The sequence below is a fragment of the Rattus rattus genome, chromosome 5 (genome assembly GCF_011064425.1).
Source record: "Rattus rattus isolate New Zealand chromosome 5, Rrattus_CSIRO_v1, whole genome shotgun sequence".
NCBI classification, from domain to species: Eukaryota; Metazoa; Chordata; class Mammalia; order Rodentia; family Muridae; genus Rattus; species Rattus rattus.
This window is the reverse complement of record NC_046158.1, coordinates 9,601,042-9,613,500: the sequence shown is the minus strand read 5'-3', so window position 1 is coordinate 9,613,500 and position 12,459 is coordinate 9,601,042.

Sequence of the window (12,459 nt, the reverse complement as noted above, 5' to 3'; positions counted from 1 at the left end):
TCAGCACACACAGGCTGGTCCGGGTTCTACATGGCCTAGGTTACAGCACACACAGGCTGGTCCGGGTTCTACATGGTCTAGGTTACAGCACACACAGGCTGGTCCGGGTTCTACATGGTCTAGGTTACAGCACACACAGGCTGGTCCGGGTTCTACATGGTCTAGGTTACAGCACACACAGGCTGGTCCGGGTTCTACATGGTCTAGGTTACAGCACACACAGGCTGGTCCGGGTTCTACATGGTCTAGGTTACAGCACACACAGGCTGGTCCGGGTTCTACATGGTCTAGGTTACAGCACACACACTGCTGAGTGTTTTCTGCTTTTGGTTTCATGGGTGCACCCCACACTGGCACCCCTTTCCACCGGATCTTTCTGTCTCCTCTCTGTAGTCATAGACCTCACTGTAATCAGTGTTGAAAGAGGGCTGGCGATCTGGGGATCCTGCCTCCACAGTGAGACATAGCCTAGCTCCTCATCTACCAGGCCAACAGCCTGCACACACACACGGACTGGCATTTTCCCTTCAGCCATTGTCCTAGGGTGCTGTGTGAGTGGTGCCCATGTGGACATACTATCCGAGTATTAAAGATGGCTGGCCACACTAAGGAAGCCTGCCGTGGAGATCCTCACATGGAGACGCTATCTTGGCTTTCTCTGTTTTTGTTGTTGTTGTTGTTGTTGTTGTTGTTTTGGGTTTTTGTTGTTGTTGTTTTTTAATTTGTTTGTTTTTGTTTTCCGAGTCCTCTGTGCACTAGGGGCCTGCACTCCTATACCCACGCAATGCAGGGCGTTATATAGGAGTTGTGGCCAGCAGGGGGCATCTCTGTGCTGGGCCTGGAGCTCCCAGACTGAGCCGCATTGGGCACTGCTGAGCTTTCTGCTCCTCTCTTGTTCCCTCTTCTCTCTAGGTAGTACCGCAGGTCCCCTTTGTGTTGCTCTCCCAGCCTAGCCTCTCATCCCTCCACATCTACACTAAATCCTCCAGGCCCTCGGGACTGGGCCGCAGAATGGCTAAGTGGGGTGGTCTGAGCTTAAGAATCCATCCCAGCTGCACTTGGATGGTGGGGCTCATGCGAAGGACACCACTCTCCCTAGACCTAAGTGTAGCAAGCCTCACACGCTTTCCTGGGTAACTGATAATCCAGAACATGCAGGTTCTCAGACAAAGGCTAGCCCCTAGACCAACTGGGAAGCGCAGAAGGCACTGTCTTGAACGTCTAGGGTCCTTAACTCCAGCATCCAGTGCTCCGTCTAGTCTGCATGAAGTGCCACATGCTTCTGTTTGCTCACTGGTGCTCAGGACTGGCATCTGCAGGAGTTCTCCTCCTCCACCTCACCCCTAAATCTGGCTGGCCTGCTGCAGACTTGATGGCCTGGAACCAGCTCCTGGCCTCTGGGAAGTCCAGCTGCAGCTGACTTGGCCTTCCCCCCAGCAGGAGCTGAAACCCTTGACTCCTCCAGCCTCTGGCTGGCGAGCAGCAGCCAGGCCTCTGGGAAGGATTCCTGGGTGCGGTGGTGGCGGCTGGCTGCAGTACAGGGCATGCACCCCTGCAAGGCAGGCCCTATCCTGGGAACTCCTGTCTGTCTGTCCGTCCGTGTGTCTGTCTGTCTCCGTCTCATTGGGTGGTCTGGGAGGGGACAGATGTGAAGCAAGCATGTGTGGCTGGTCGGGTAGGTACTCATGGGAAGTCACGCTACAGGGGCACCGTGTGTTTAGGGACCACGCTGGAACAGGACACTGGTGTGCACCAGGAGGGCTGTGGTGGTCAAGGCATGGATGTTAGAACCTGCCATCAGGGTACTAGTCACTTTTTGTTGACCTTGGACACAGCACCCAACTTCCCTGCCCTTTAGAAACCTCTGCTGTGGAATCGGGTGGCCCGACCCACCGGGAAGGGCCAGCTCAGAAGTTAGATGGGCTATTTCCTGCAGTGGACTGGGAACAGCAGTGGCCGAAGAGACAGGCATGAGAGTCAGCAGGCTGCTGCAACGGTCTTTTGTTTATCTGTGTCCCTGCATTCCTCTACCACCACACGTGGGTGACCGAAAAGTTCCCGAACTCACCCAGAACCACCACTGACCTCTGTTGCTCCTGAATTGAAATCAAAATTCAAAGTCATGGTCCAACCTGGACGGTGGGTTGTCGAGATGGCTCGGCAGATACAGAGCTTGCTGCACAAACCTGAAGATCTGGGTTTGGATCCCACCACCCACAAAAATGCCAGGTCCAGGAGTAACCTCGTTTCTGCAGGACACAGGGAGGCAGACCCTGGGGGGCTTGCTGGTGAGCCAGTGTGGCCAGAGCAGCAGTCTAGGTCCAGCGAGGGGCCATGGCTAAGAATTGCATAAGGTGGTGAGCCATAAAGGCATGCTTACCCACAGGCAAAATGTACAGACCCAGAATAAATAAAAAGACAAACAGCAAAGGCCTGGATGTTCTTGGCCCATCACATTCTGAGGACTCCTAGATCTGGGCTGAGGAGCTGGAAGGGGAAACCGAGTCTGTGATACTGAGTGCCGGCGTTTAGGATTCTGCCAGGAGGAGATGAGTGACTACGGAGGGACAAGCTTGAGCCTTTAAGATTTCAGTGGGCAGAAGTGTGTGTGCACACGTATGCGTACGCACACACACAACACGCACACACACAGTTGGGAGTACATGATGCCTGAGTGGGTGTTTGACCTTAAGGCCTGAATGACAGAGTGGGTGAAGCTGCCCGTCCTGTTTAATTTTTGAGACATTGAAACAAACCTAGGCACACCTGGGGAGAAGGGACCTCCATCCGATGGGCCTGTGGGCGAGTCCGTGGGCGTTTTCTTGATTGTTAGCAGATACAGGAGGGCCCGGCTGCGTGGCCAGTGGGCCTGAGCTGTCTATGAAAGGTTGCTGAGTCTCTGGGAGCAAGACAGTAATTGGTAGCATTGTGTGGTCTCTGCTTCAGGTCCTGCCTTGGTTTTCAAACACTTTTCTCCCCAGGTTGCTTTCGGTCATGGTGTTCCACACAGCAACAGGAACCAATGAGGATTCTGCCTCGAGGGCTCATCCAGGCTGGGGGGGGGGGAGCCAGCAGAGAGCTGCAGGGAAGTCTGAGCAGGGATCAGGAGCAGGGAGTGTCCTGGTGGTGTGGGTGGGAGGGCAGCTCCCTCAAGCCCTGGTCCATAGCAGAAGAAGGCTGGGCATTGTACAGCATGTGCAGGATTCAGGGACAGTTTGACCACTTTCTTAAATTCCCACAGTGAGACTTCCAGATACTTCCCAGCCCTTCCCAGCTCTCCCCCAGCCCCTTTGGGGTGATGCCAGCACCCTGACCCTGCTTCCCAGTCAGATCCAGTTTGGGAAGACCTCAGAGAAAAGCACGCACGTTCCTCTGCTTGGGATGGAATTGTCCTCCCACCACAGGCTGGGGGACTGCTTTGTAAAGCTGGGATAGGGCCAGGCAAGCCTGAGGACACGCCGTCCCCTGGCCTGGCTTGCTGGAGTGGGGCCCACGAAGGGAATGGAGTCTGACCCCGTGTTCCAGCAGGGCTGGAGCAGTGTACTTGGATGCAGCTGTGCCCAGCTGTTCCCCAAATGACAGTGGGAAAAGTCTGTGTCTTCCTAAGCATCTCTGCTGACTAAGGGGTTCCCCATCATAGGTGCCGGCCCCTCAGGGGGCCATGACCCTTCAGTAACAGGACAGAGGCGGAGACCTTTTGGCTTAGAGTTTAGGGAATGGCGCTGGGGGCTCAGAAGTTGTGTTCACAGCTCTGTTTGGTGGTACCCTTCTCTCAGGCTTATGAAGTCAGTCAAAGGCTCACCACCCCCTGTCTCCACCATCTATGGTTACAGCAGAGAAAAGACACTGTGACCTTCATCGTCCTTTATCACAGAGAAGGGCCTTCTGGCCAGAGCTTTCCCCAGGTCTTGCTTGCAGCGTCTGTCTTCAAAGGCAAGAGGGAAAGTCTTTGGCTGGGCAGGGACCTCCACAAGCAAACCATCCACAGCCTTCCATGTGGCTGTCTCCTGGGCATCTGCACCCTGTCTCTGGGGACTTAGCAGAGGGGACGCACCTTCAAACTCAGGCTGGATAGCCAGTGGGTCCTCATGAACACTGCTGCTTCTTTCCCAAGGAGCCATCCATTCAACTCTGTGTCCACTCCCATGGATGGACCAGCACAGAGAGAACTGTTGCTACCACCTCCAGCTAGACCTCTAGGACCTGGAGCAGGGCTGGCTGGGGAAGGATGGCTGAACCAACTGGCTCAATTCTTACTCATTTGATGAAGGGAGACGTTTATACTAAGAGCTCAGAGTCAGGCTGCCTGGCTTCTGACGTCTGAACACCATCATTTGGTTTGTGATAGGTCAGAGAAAGTTCCATGCCTGTGTTCCTCATGTATAAAATAAGAGAGAAAGTCTTCCAGTCCTGAGAGTAGTGGGGAATACAAATCAGGTTGGTGTTTACATGGTGGCTTTACAGAAGAAGAAAACTTGAAGCTGAGCGGGTAGGGAGGTGAGAGTGGATGGGAGGAGTTAGGTGTATTGTGTGTGTGTGTGTGTGTGTGTGTGTGTGTGTGTGAGAGAGAGAGAGAGAGTGTATGTGTGAGTGTGTGTGAGAGTGTGTGTGTGAGTGTGTGTGTATGTGTGCATGGTGTGTGTTGGTGTGTGGTGTACGTGTGTGTATGTGTGTGTGTGTGTGTGAGAGTGTATATGTGAGTGTGTGTATGTGTGGGTGTGAGAGAGAGTGTATGTGTGTGTGTGTGAGTGTGTGTATATGTGAGTGTGTGTATGTGTGAATGTGTGTGTGTGTGTGTGAGAGAGAGAGAGAGTGTGTGTGTGTGTATGTGTGTGTGTGTGTGTGTGTGTGTGAGAGAGAGAGAGAGAGAGAGAGAGAGAGAGTATAGAATTCTCAAAGAACCAATAACCATGATTACAAATAGAAACAGAGTTCCTCTTAATACAGAAAGCTAAGTGTTTACAGTGTGTACACCTCGGCACCTACCTCTCTGTCCACAGTACCCAACTACAAGCTCTTCCACTAAAACAGGGAAACATTCAGATTAAATAAAAGATACCTAGCATCCTTGGTACTGCCTTGGGCTTGGCAGAAAGGATAAAATGGAAAAAAAGGGTTGTGGAGAAGGAAGCTCCAGTAGTCAAGCCCCCAAAGAGAGCAGTAGGTGAGTTTGGGGGTCGGTGGACTGGTAGCCGTGAGACTAGCTTCTGGCTAAGCTAGTTGTCACTGGTATGTTGGGATGGGATCAGAGCTGGCCTGGTGTTTACTCTTGGCGATAATTTTTCCATGTGGAAGCTAGAGAATTCAAACTCACTCATTCCCATAGATAAATTGGAGCATCATGGTTTTATTGGTTTGTCTTTGCTATATTTTGGGCTAAGTAGAAAGGGCAAAATGCAGAGCTTGGCCAGTCGGAGGAGTCTAGGGGAGCCAACCCCACTGTTGGTGCTGGACCCTACTGTCTTAGGTAAATGAGGGAATCCGTCTGCCCTAGAGTACTGCATGGATCCTGTGCTAGAAGAGGAAGGAACTTCTCTAAGGGCTAACAGATATAAACAGGTTCTCAGGTGTGTGTGTGTGTGTGTGTGTGTGTGTGTGTGTGTGTGTGTGTGTGTAGTATGTATGTGTGTATGTGTGCGTGGTGTGTGTTGGTGTGTTGTGTATGTGTGTGTAGTGTGTGAGTGTGTGTAGGTGTGGTATGGTATGTGTGTATGTGTGTATGTTGTGTGTGTGATATATGTATGTAGTATATGTGTAATATGTAGGTATGGTATGTATGTGTGTATACGTATGGTATATGTGTGTCATATGTGTATGTAATGTGTGTAGTATGTGTGTGCAGGGTATGTGTGTGTGGTACATGTGTGTACATGAATGATTGTATATGTGTGTGTGTCTGTATGTGTGATACGTGTGTGTCTATATGTGTGTGTCTGTATGTGTGGTATATGTGTGTTTATGTATGTGTTGGTATGTGTGGTATATGTGTGTGTATGTGTGTGTCTGTATGTGTGGTCTATGTGTGTGTATATATGTGTTGGTATGTGTGGTATATGTGTGTGTGTGTGTGTGTGTGTGTGTGTGTGTGTGTGTCTGTATGTGTAGCCTAAGTCCACATCTCCTCAATTATTCTAAAACACCTATAAGAGAGGATGCTAGTTCGAAGGACCTCTAGCTTTGAAGAATCCCAATCATTTGACAGAGGTAAACACATGTATTCCCAAAGGGATCTGCTTTCGCCTCGAGCCTAAACTAACAAAAAGCAAAAATGAAACAAAACGAAAGACACTACAATTTCTACAAAGCATCACAGCAAATAATTTCATTGTCAAAACTCAACCAATTCAGGGGGAAACAAGGCATCAGGAACGACACATGAGGGGTAAAATTCAGTAAGCCAAAACTCAGATGTTAGAAATACCAGCGCTAAGAAGTGAGACGAGTACACTTTCCCAAGAAGTAGAACCACCGAGATGGCTCAGTGGGTAGAGACCCGCACTACCAAGCCCGCCAACTGGAGGTCAGTCCTTGGGGCCCCGACTGGTAAAAGGTGAGGACTGACTCCCAGAAGTTGCCCTCTGCCTCCACATGTACACTGTGGGGTACTCACATACACTAAACAGATAAATTAATTAAAATGGAATAAAAAATCATGTCACTTGAAGTGAAAAACTCTAAAGACAGTCATAGCAGCAGTTTGGACACAAAAAGGGAGTCGATGTGTTGTTAAGATAAAGATAAAAAATTAGGGACGTGGGGGTGTGTCTCAGCATGCTTGTCTAGTGTACGTGACATCCTGGGTTTGATCCCCCACACTGCAGGAAAACGTGGCGTTTGTCCACACCTGCCACCCCAGACGCAGCTATTAGCAGGGGTCTGGGGTTTGCTGTTCATTTGTAGCTAGACCTAAGCTGACTAGACCTAGTCAGCTTCGAGAATGAATCATCAGACGTTATTTCTGACAGAACCTGGGGCTTCTCACAAGCAGGGCAAAAACTCCATCACTGAGCCGCCCACCAGCTTGGAGAGGTCACTTCGCAGTAGTAATAACAATGGGGACCACAGCATGGGGAAGCGCTGAGTTAGTCAGCCCAGAAGTCAGTATCCAGGGGAAAGGGTAGGAACTAGAAAGGCAAGGGAAAGAACAAAGTCTTCTACAATCATCCATGGGGATGGTATGTTTTACAGGAGCATAGGAAGCCGAGGGAGATGGCCCCAGACCAAAAGGTCAGGGTGTGTGGTGGGATGAAAGGCAAGAGCAGAGCTCCAGGTGGCAAACCGCCCCAGACTCTAGCGACAGATCGCGGGTCTTAAACAAAGGCCGCAGAGATCCAGGTTAATTGTGGCAGGGCTGGGGAGTCGATGCAGCCTGTGGAGTCAGTGCCACGCAAGTGCGAGGACTCGAGTTCAAACCCCGGCACCTCTATAGAAGCTGGGTGCTGTGGAGAGACAGGGAGTGATTGAAGAAGACACACAGACATATGCCTGTGTGCCACCTACTCGTACAAACAAGCACACACAGCCAGCCATGCCCGTGAAGTCTGCATCTCCTCACTGTCCCCTGTGACTAAGGGTGCAGGAGCTGAGACGTAGCTCAGTGGCAGGGGAGTGGCTCTGGGTTCCATCGGAGGTGTCATAAGAACAGAATAAGATCTCTTTGCTATGTGTGTACACATCGGGCCGTCTGTTAGCCTATGGCAAAATGTCTCTTCAAACCTTTTGCCCCATTTAAAATTGAGTTTTATTGTATCACCTAAGTGAATTCACTTAGGTGTTCTGCATAAAATTCCCGTGTCAAATGCGTGTTTTTCTCCGGTGCTAGTCTTTTTCTTTTTAAGGAAAGGGCAGTACAATGGCTGGCTCAGTGGGTAAGGGTGTCCACCGCCAATCCTGACGACAGGATCTCAGTCCCTGGGACCGACTCCTGAGGGCTGTCCTCTGCCTTCCACATACCTCCCTGGCACATGCCCATCCTCACACGCTGTGCTGGCTGGTTTATGTGAGCCCCACACAAGCTGCAGTCATTTGGAAAGGAGCAATGTTAGCTGATAAACCAGACTGTCCTGAGGACAAGCCGGTGGGACACTTTATTGATTAATGACGGATGCGGGAGGGATGGTGTCACTGCTGGGTAGGTGGTCCTGAGACCGCTGAGATCTCTCAGACACTGAGCCACCAACCAAGCAGCATACAGGAGCTGGTCCGAGGCCACGGCAGAGGACTGCCTGGTCTGCACTGCCTGAAGAAGAGAGGCCTAGCCCTCGAGAGACCTGAGGCCCTGGGGAGTGGGGAGGCCTGGTCGGGAGTGGAGGGGGAACACCCTCTTGGAGACAAAGGTGAGGAGAATTGAGATGAGGGACTATGGTAGGGAGGACCAGGAGTGGGGTAATGATTGGACTGTAAGAAAAATAACAGTAGTTAAAAAAATAAATAAATAAAAAACTTAAACAAAAAGAAAAGAGAGAAACCAGGTGGAGCAAGTCACGGGGAGCAGGCTGGTCCGCAGCGTCTACCCCTGGCTCATGTTTCCATTCCTGTCTCGAGATTCCTGCTAGGGTTCCTGCCCCGACCTCCCTTCATGGTGACTACCAACTGAAATAAATTCTTTTCTCCCCAGGCTGCTTGAGGCCATGGTGTTTTATCGCAGCAGTAGAAACTCTGACACGCCCCACACATACACACACAAAATACATTTAAAAAAATGTTTTAGAAGGGCAAACATTTTAAATCATGGACAGAACCTTCCTTTAATTCTTTTTGGAGGGGGGGGGATTCAGGTCATACTTGGTAACCGTCCTAGGGCTCTTGGTCACAAAGCTCTTCTCTGTGTTTTCATATAGAAGTCTCCAGTATTTGAAGTTAATTTTAGAGTTTGGTGTGAAGTAAAAGTTGAGGATTCTTTGTTTCTTTAAACGTGATCTTTTAGCGTGTGTGTGTGTGCACAGATGACTGTGTGTGTGTGTGTTTGTGCACACACGCACACGCATACACATACATGCACGTATGTCTGAGGGTGTGGAGGCCAGTGTTCCACATTGTCCTTCTCTATGACCTTCTACCTTATTTTTGTTGTTGGTGGTGGTAGTGCTGGTGGTGTATGTGGTATGTAAGTGTGAGTGCGTTCATGTGTGCATCTCTGTCAGAGACAACTCTGTGGACTCAGTTCTCTCCCTTCTACCTTCATACGGTTTCTGGGGATTAAATTCAGGCTTCCACAGCAAGCCCCTCTACCCACTGAGCCACTCACAGTCCTTGTTTGTTGAGACAGGGTTTCACTATGCAGCCCTGGCTGTCCTGGAGCTCATTGTGTAGACCAGGTTGGCCTCGAACTCTTAGAGATCTTATTGACTCTCCCTTCCAAGTCCCACCACACCCGGCATGGAAAGCCTTTGTTGTCAAGGGTCTCTTTTCCAGAGCAGGAGTCATAAGCCCTCTCCCAGTCACTGGCAGGAAGCAAGCATTTTCATGAAGAAAATATAGATTCATGCAACATGAGAAATATATATGGTGAGAATCTCACACAGAGTGTGGAGAACAGGGGTGAGAGAGATGGCTTAGCAGTCAAGATGGTGTGGGAGCCATGGTTCAGTAGTTAAGAGCATGAACTGCCCTTGAAGGGACCTGAATTTAGTTCCCAGCACCCATATTCGTCAGCTTATAACTGTTGTAACTATGGGAATTGACACCCTTCTCTGGATCTATAAGTATTTATGTTCATTGGTACATGTACACACACACACACACATGCACACTCACATGCACACACACATGCACACTCACATGCACACACACATGCACACTCACATGCACACACATGCACACTCATACGCACACACACACGCCCACACACATGCAAATATACACACACATGCACACTCATACGCACACACACATGCCCACACACATGCACATACACATGCACACACACACACACACACAGAAGCACACTCACACACAAATAAAAGGACTCTTCGGTGTGAAGACCATGCAGTTCTTTTGGGGTCACATTGACAGTTAAGAGAGAAAGCCACATGTGGGTCACAAGCAGGTAACTGTTTTGAAGAACTGGCTTCCAGTCTCAGACCTCGGTTCTGCTTAGAAGTGAGTAACAACTAACATTGGTAAAATGTCTTGGGAATTCCCTTTTCTGACTGTAAGGAAGACATCGCAGTGACATTTAAACGAGGGCCACCCAGTCCTTTAGGGAGCTAGCTGACAAGAGAGACACCATCCACACAGCTCACACACCCAAGTCGCAGGCCTGGTGAGCCCATGCTGCCCACTGTGGCATGTGGCTGTGGCCACTTCTGCTTCCTTGCTCACGCTCTCGGTTGTGACTTTGCAGGGTGCTGCCTGCCATGCGCCAGGCCAGAGGGGACACTGGAGTTCCTGTCCAAGGGAGGAACTACTGCCCAGGCAATGGCACAGACCTGACAGCCAACTTCTCCCACTGCTCCCCATCCATTAAGCAATCACAATAGCTTAGATTGTCATAGCAATGTCTTCTTCCACTTGTAGGGCCAGGGGCAAGGGACAGGACCAGATATGCCCTCCCGCTAGGGCCAGTTGTGACTCTGTCAGGTTGTGGTCTCAGGTACATCAAAGTGAGATATCTGAGATGCTCAATGAGGCTACCGATGCCCTCTCAGGGATGCAGTCCACTGTGGAGTGCCCATGATGCTAGGGAAGGTGTGGATCCTGAGGTGCAGTATGTCTGTAGGAGTGAGGAGCCCGACATCCAGGGCCTCTGAGTTATCCTGAAGTGTGGTGTCTCCTGTCCCTGCTGTCCTGTGATTTCTGGGGGCTTGGAGACAGAGTGATGCTCTGTAGCCTGCTCCTTCTCTCCTCATCTCAAAGGCTCCAGCAGATAGATCTGTGGTCATTGCTTCTCAGGAGTATGCAGCTGGAGGCAGTGCCTATCAGCTGTCATTCTGTGGCTGACTGCTGCTGAGGGTGTGTGTGTGTGTGTGTGTGTGTGTGTGTGTGTGTGTTGTCTGTGTGTGTGCATGTGTGCGTGCATGCATGCATATATGTGGTCTGTGTGTGTATGTTTGTGTATGTGTGTGTGTCTGTCTCTATGTGTGTGTGTGCTCACACGTGTGTGTGTATCTGTCTGTCTGTCTGTCTATCTGTCTGCTGGAACATCTTCCAGATGTAGTCGCAGCCACCTGATAGCCTGGCTCCAGCAGTGACCCAGTGCCATCAATCTCCAGTTGGCTAAGCTGTTAGGAAAACAAAACCCAATGAAAGTGAGGGAGGCTCAGCTTCCGGAAGGGAAGGGAAAAGTAAGGGAGGCCCAGCCAGGCCAACCAAGTGCCACGCTCGTTTCTCTTCCCCTTGCAACTTCCTGCCTTTGCCAGGCTGCCTACTTGACTGTGAACATGCAGCCGGCACTCAGCTGTCCGGCAGCAGCTCCTACCAAGGGGCCCTCCTGTGGATAGAGCAGAGCCCCTATCCTTTCTATGTCCCACAATGCACGCTGCTCGCAGAGGTGGGGTTCACAACAAAACACAGCTGCAATTTGGTGCCTACGAGATGGTGTTCCATGGGTCCCTGGCATAGAGTTAGGATGGATTCTCTGGATGTGCCGAGGGAGCCCTCTACCTCCACTGCCTCCTTGTGTGGCCCAAAGTTCTACCGCTGGAGGAGCTGGGGACCGTGGAGTGGGCACTTCAGAGCTGGTTCCATTCTGCTGCCAGAGAACGCACAGGCCTAGGTGGGCCAAAGGCGAGGCCTTTGCAGTGAGTGGCTCATTGGCTCATCCCATGGGCGAAGCCCACCCTCACAAGGCTGAGGGAATCCATCTTCCGTCACCCAGTCATTGGCATGTCACTCCAGGGCATGGGGCCATACTGCAAAGATGATGTCCTCATAGCAGCTACCCTTGCAGGCATCCCCAGGTGTCAAGTGTCCCCGGCCTGGTGGGGCATGATACCCCGTTGAGTGTTATAAGCAGCTCTGTGTTGATCTCTCTTCCCTCTTCCTCCTGTTCCATAAAGGGCTCAGGGAAGCAAGGCGCTAAGGAGACCGTGGCCAGGATGCTTTGTAAAGCGAGCTGCCCCACAAACTTTTGGAACAACTGGCCCCAGTACTCCCAGTAGAGGACAGCCCGGGAAGGCTGGGGCCCAGGCTGAGAGACACTGTGTGTATACATCTCCTCCTGTACCACCAGCAACAGAGGCCCGGGGTGCTCTGCACCATGTACAGATCATCCAGGAAGCCTCTACTTCCTCCTCTCTGCCTGAGCAGGCTCTGGGGGGTGGCATCTAACTATGCCTCTTTCTGGCCACTTTTGCCCATATCTTCACTCAGGCCAGACTCTTCCCTCCCTTTGGACCCTGGGACCGAGTCTTTTCACTATCCCCAGAACAGCCATGAGCAAAGCTCACCCCCTGCATTTCTCAATTTAGTACCAGCCCTCATTTTCCAGGCAGCCTTCCTCAGTCATTCAGTCTAAAA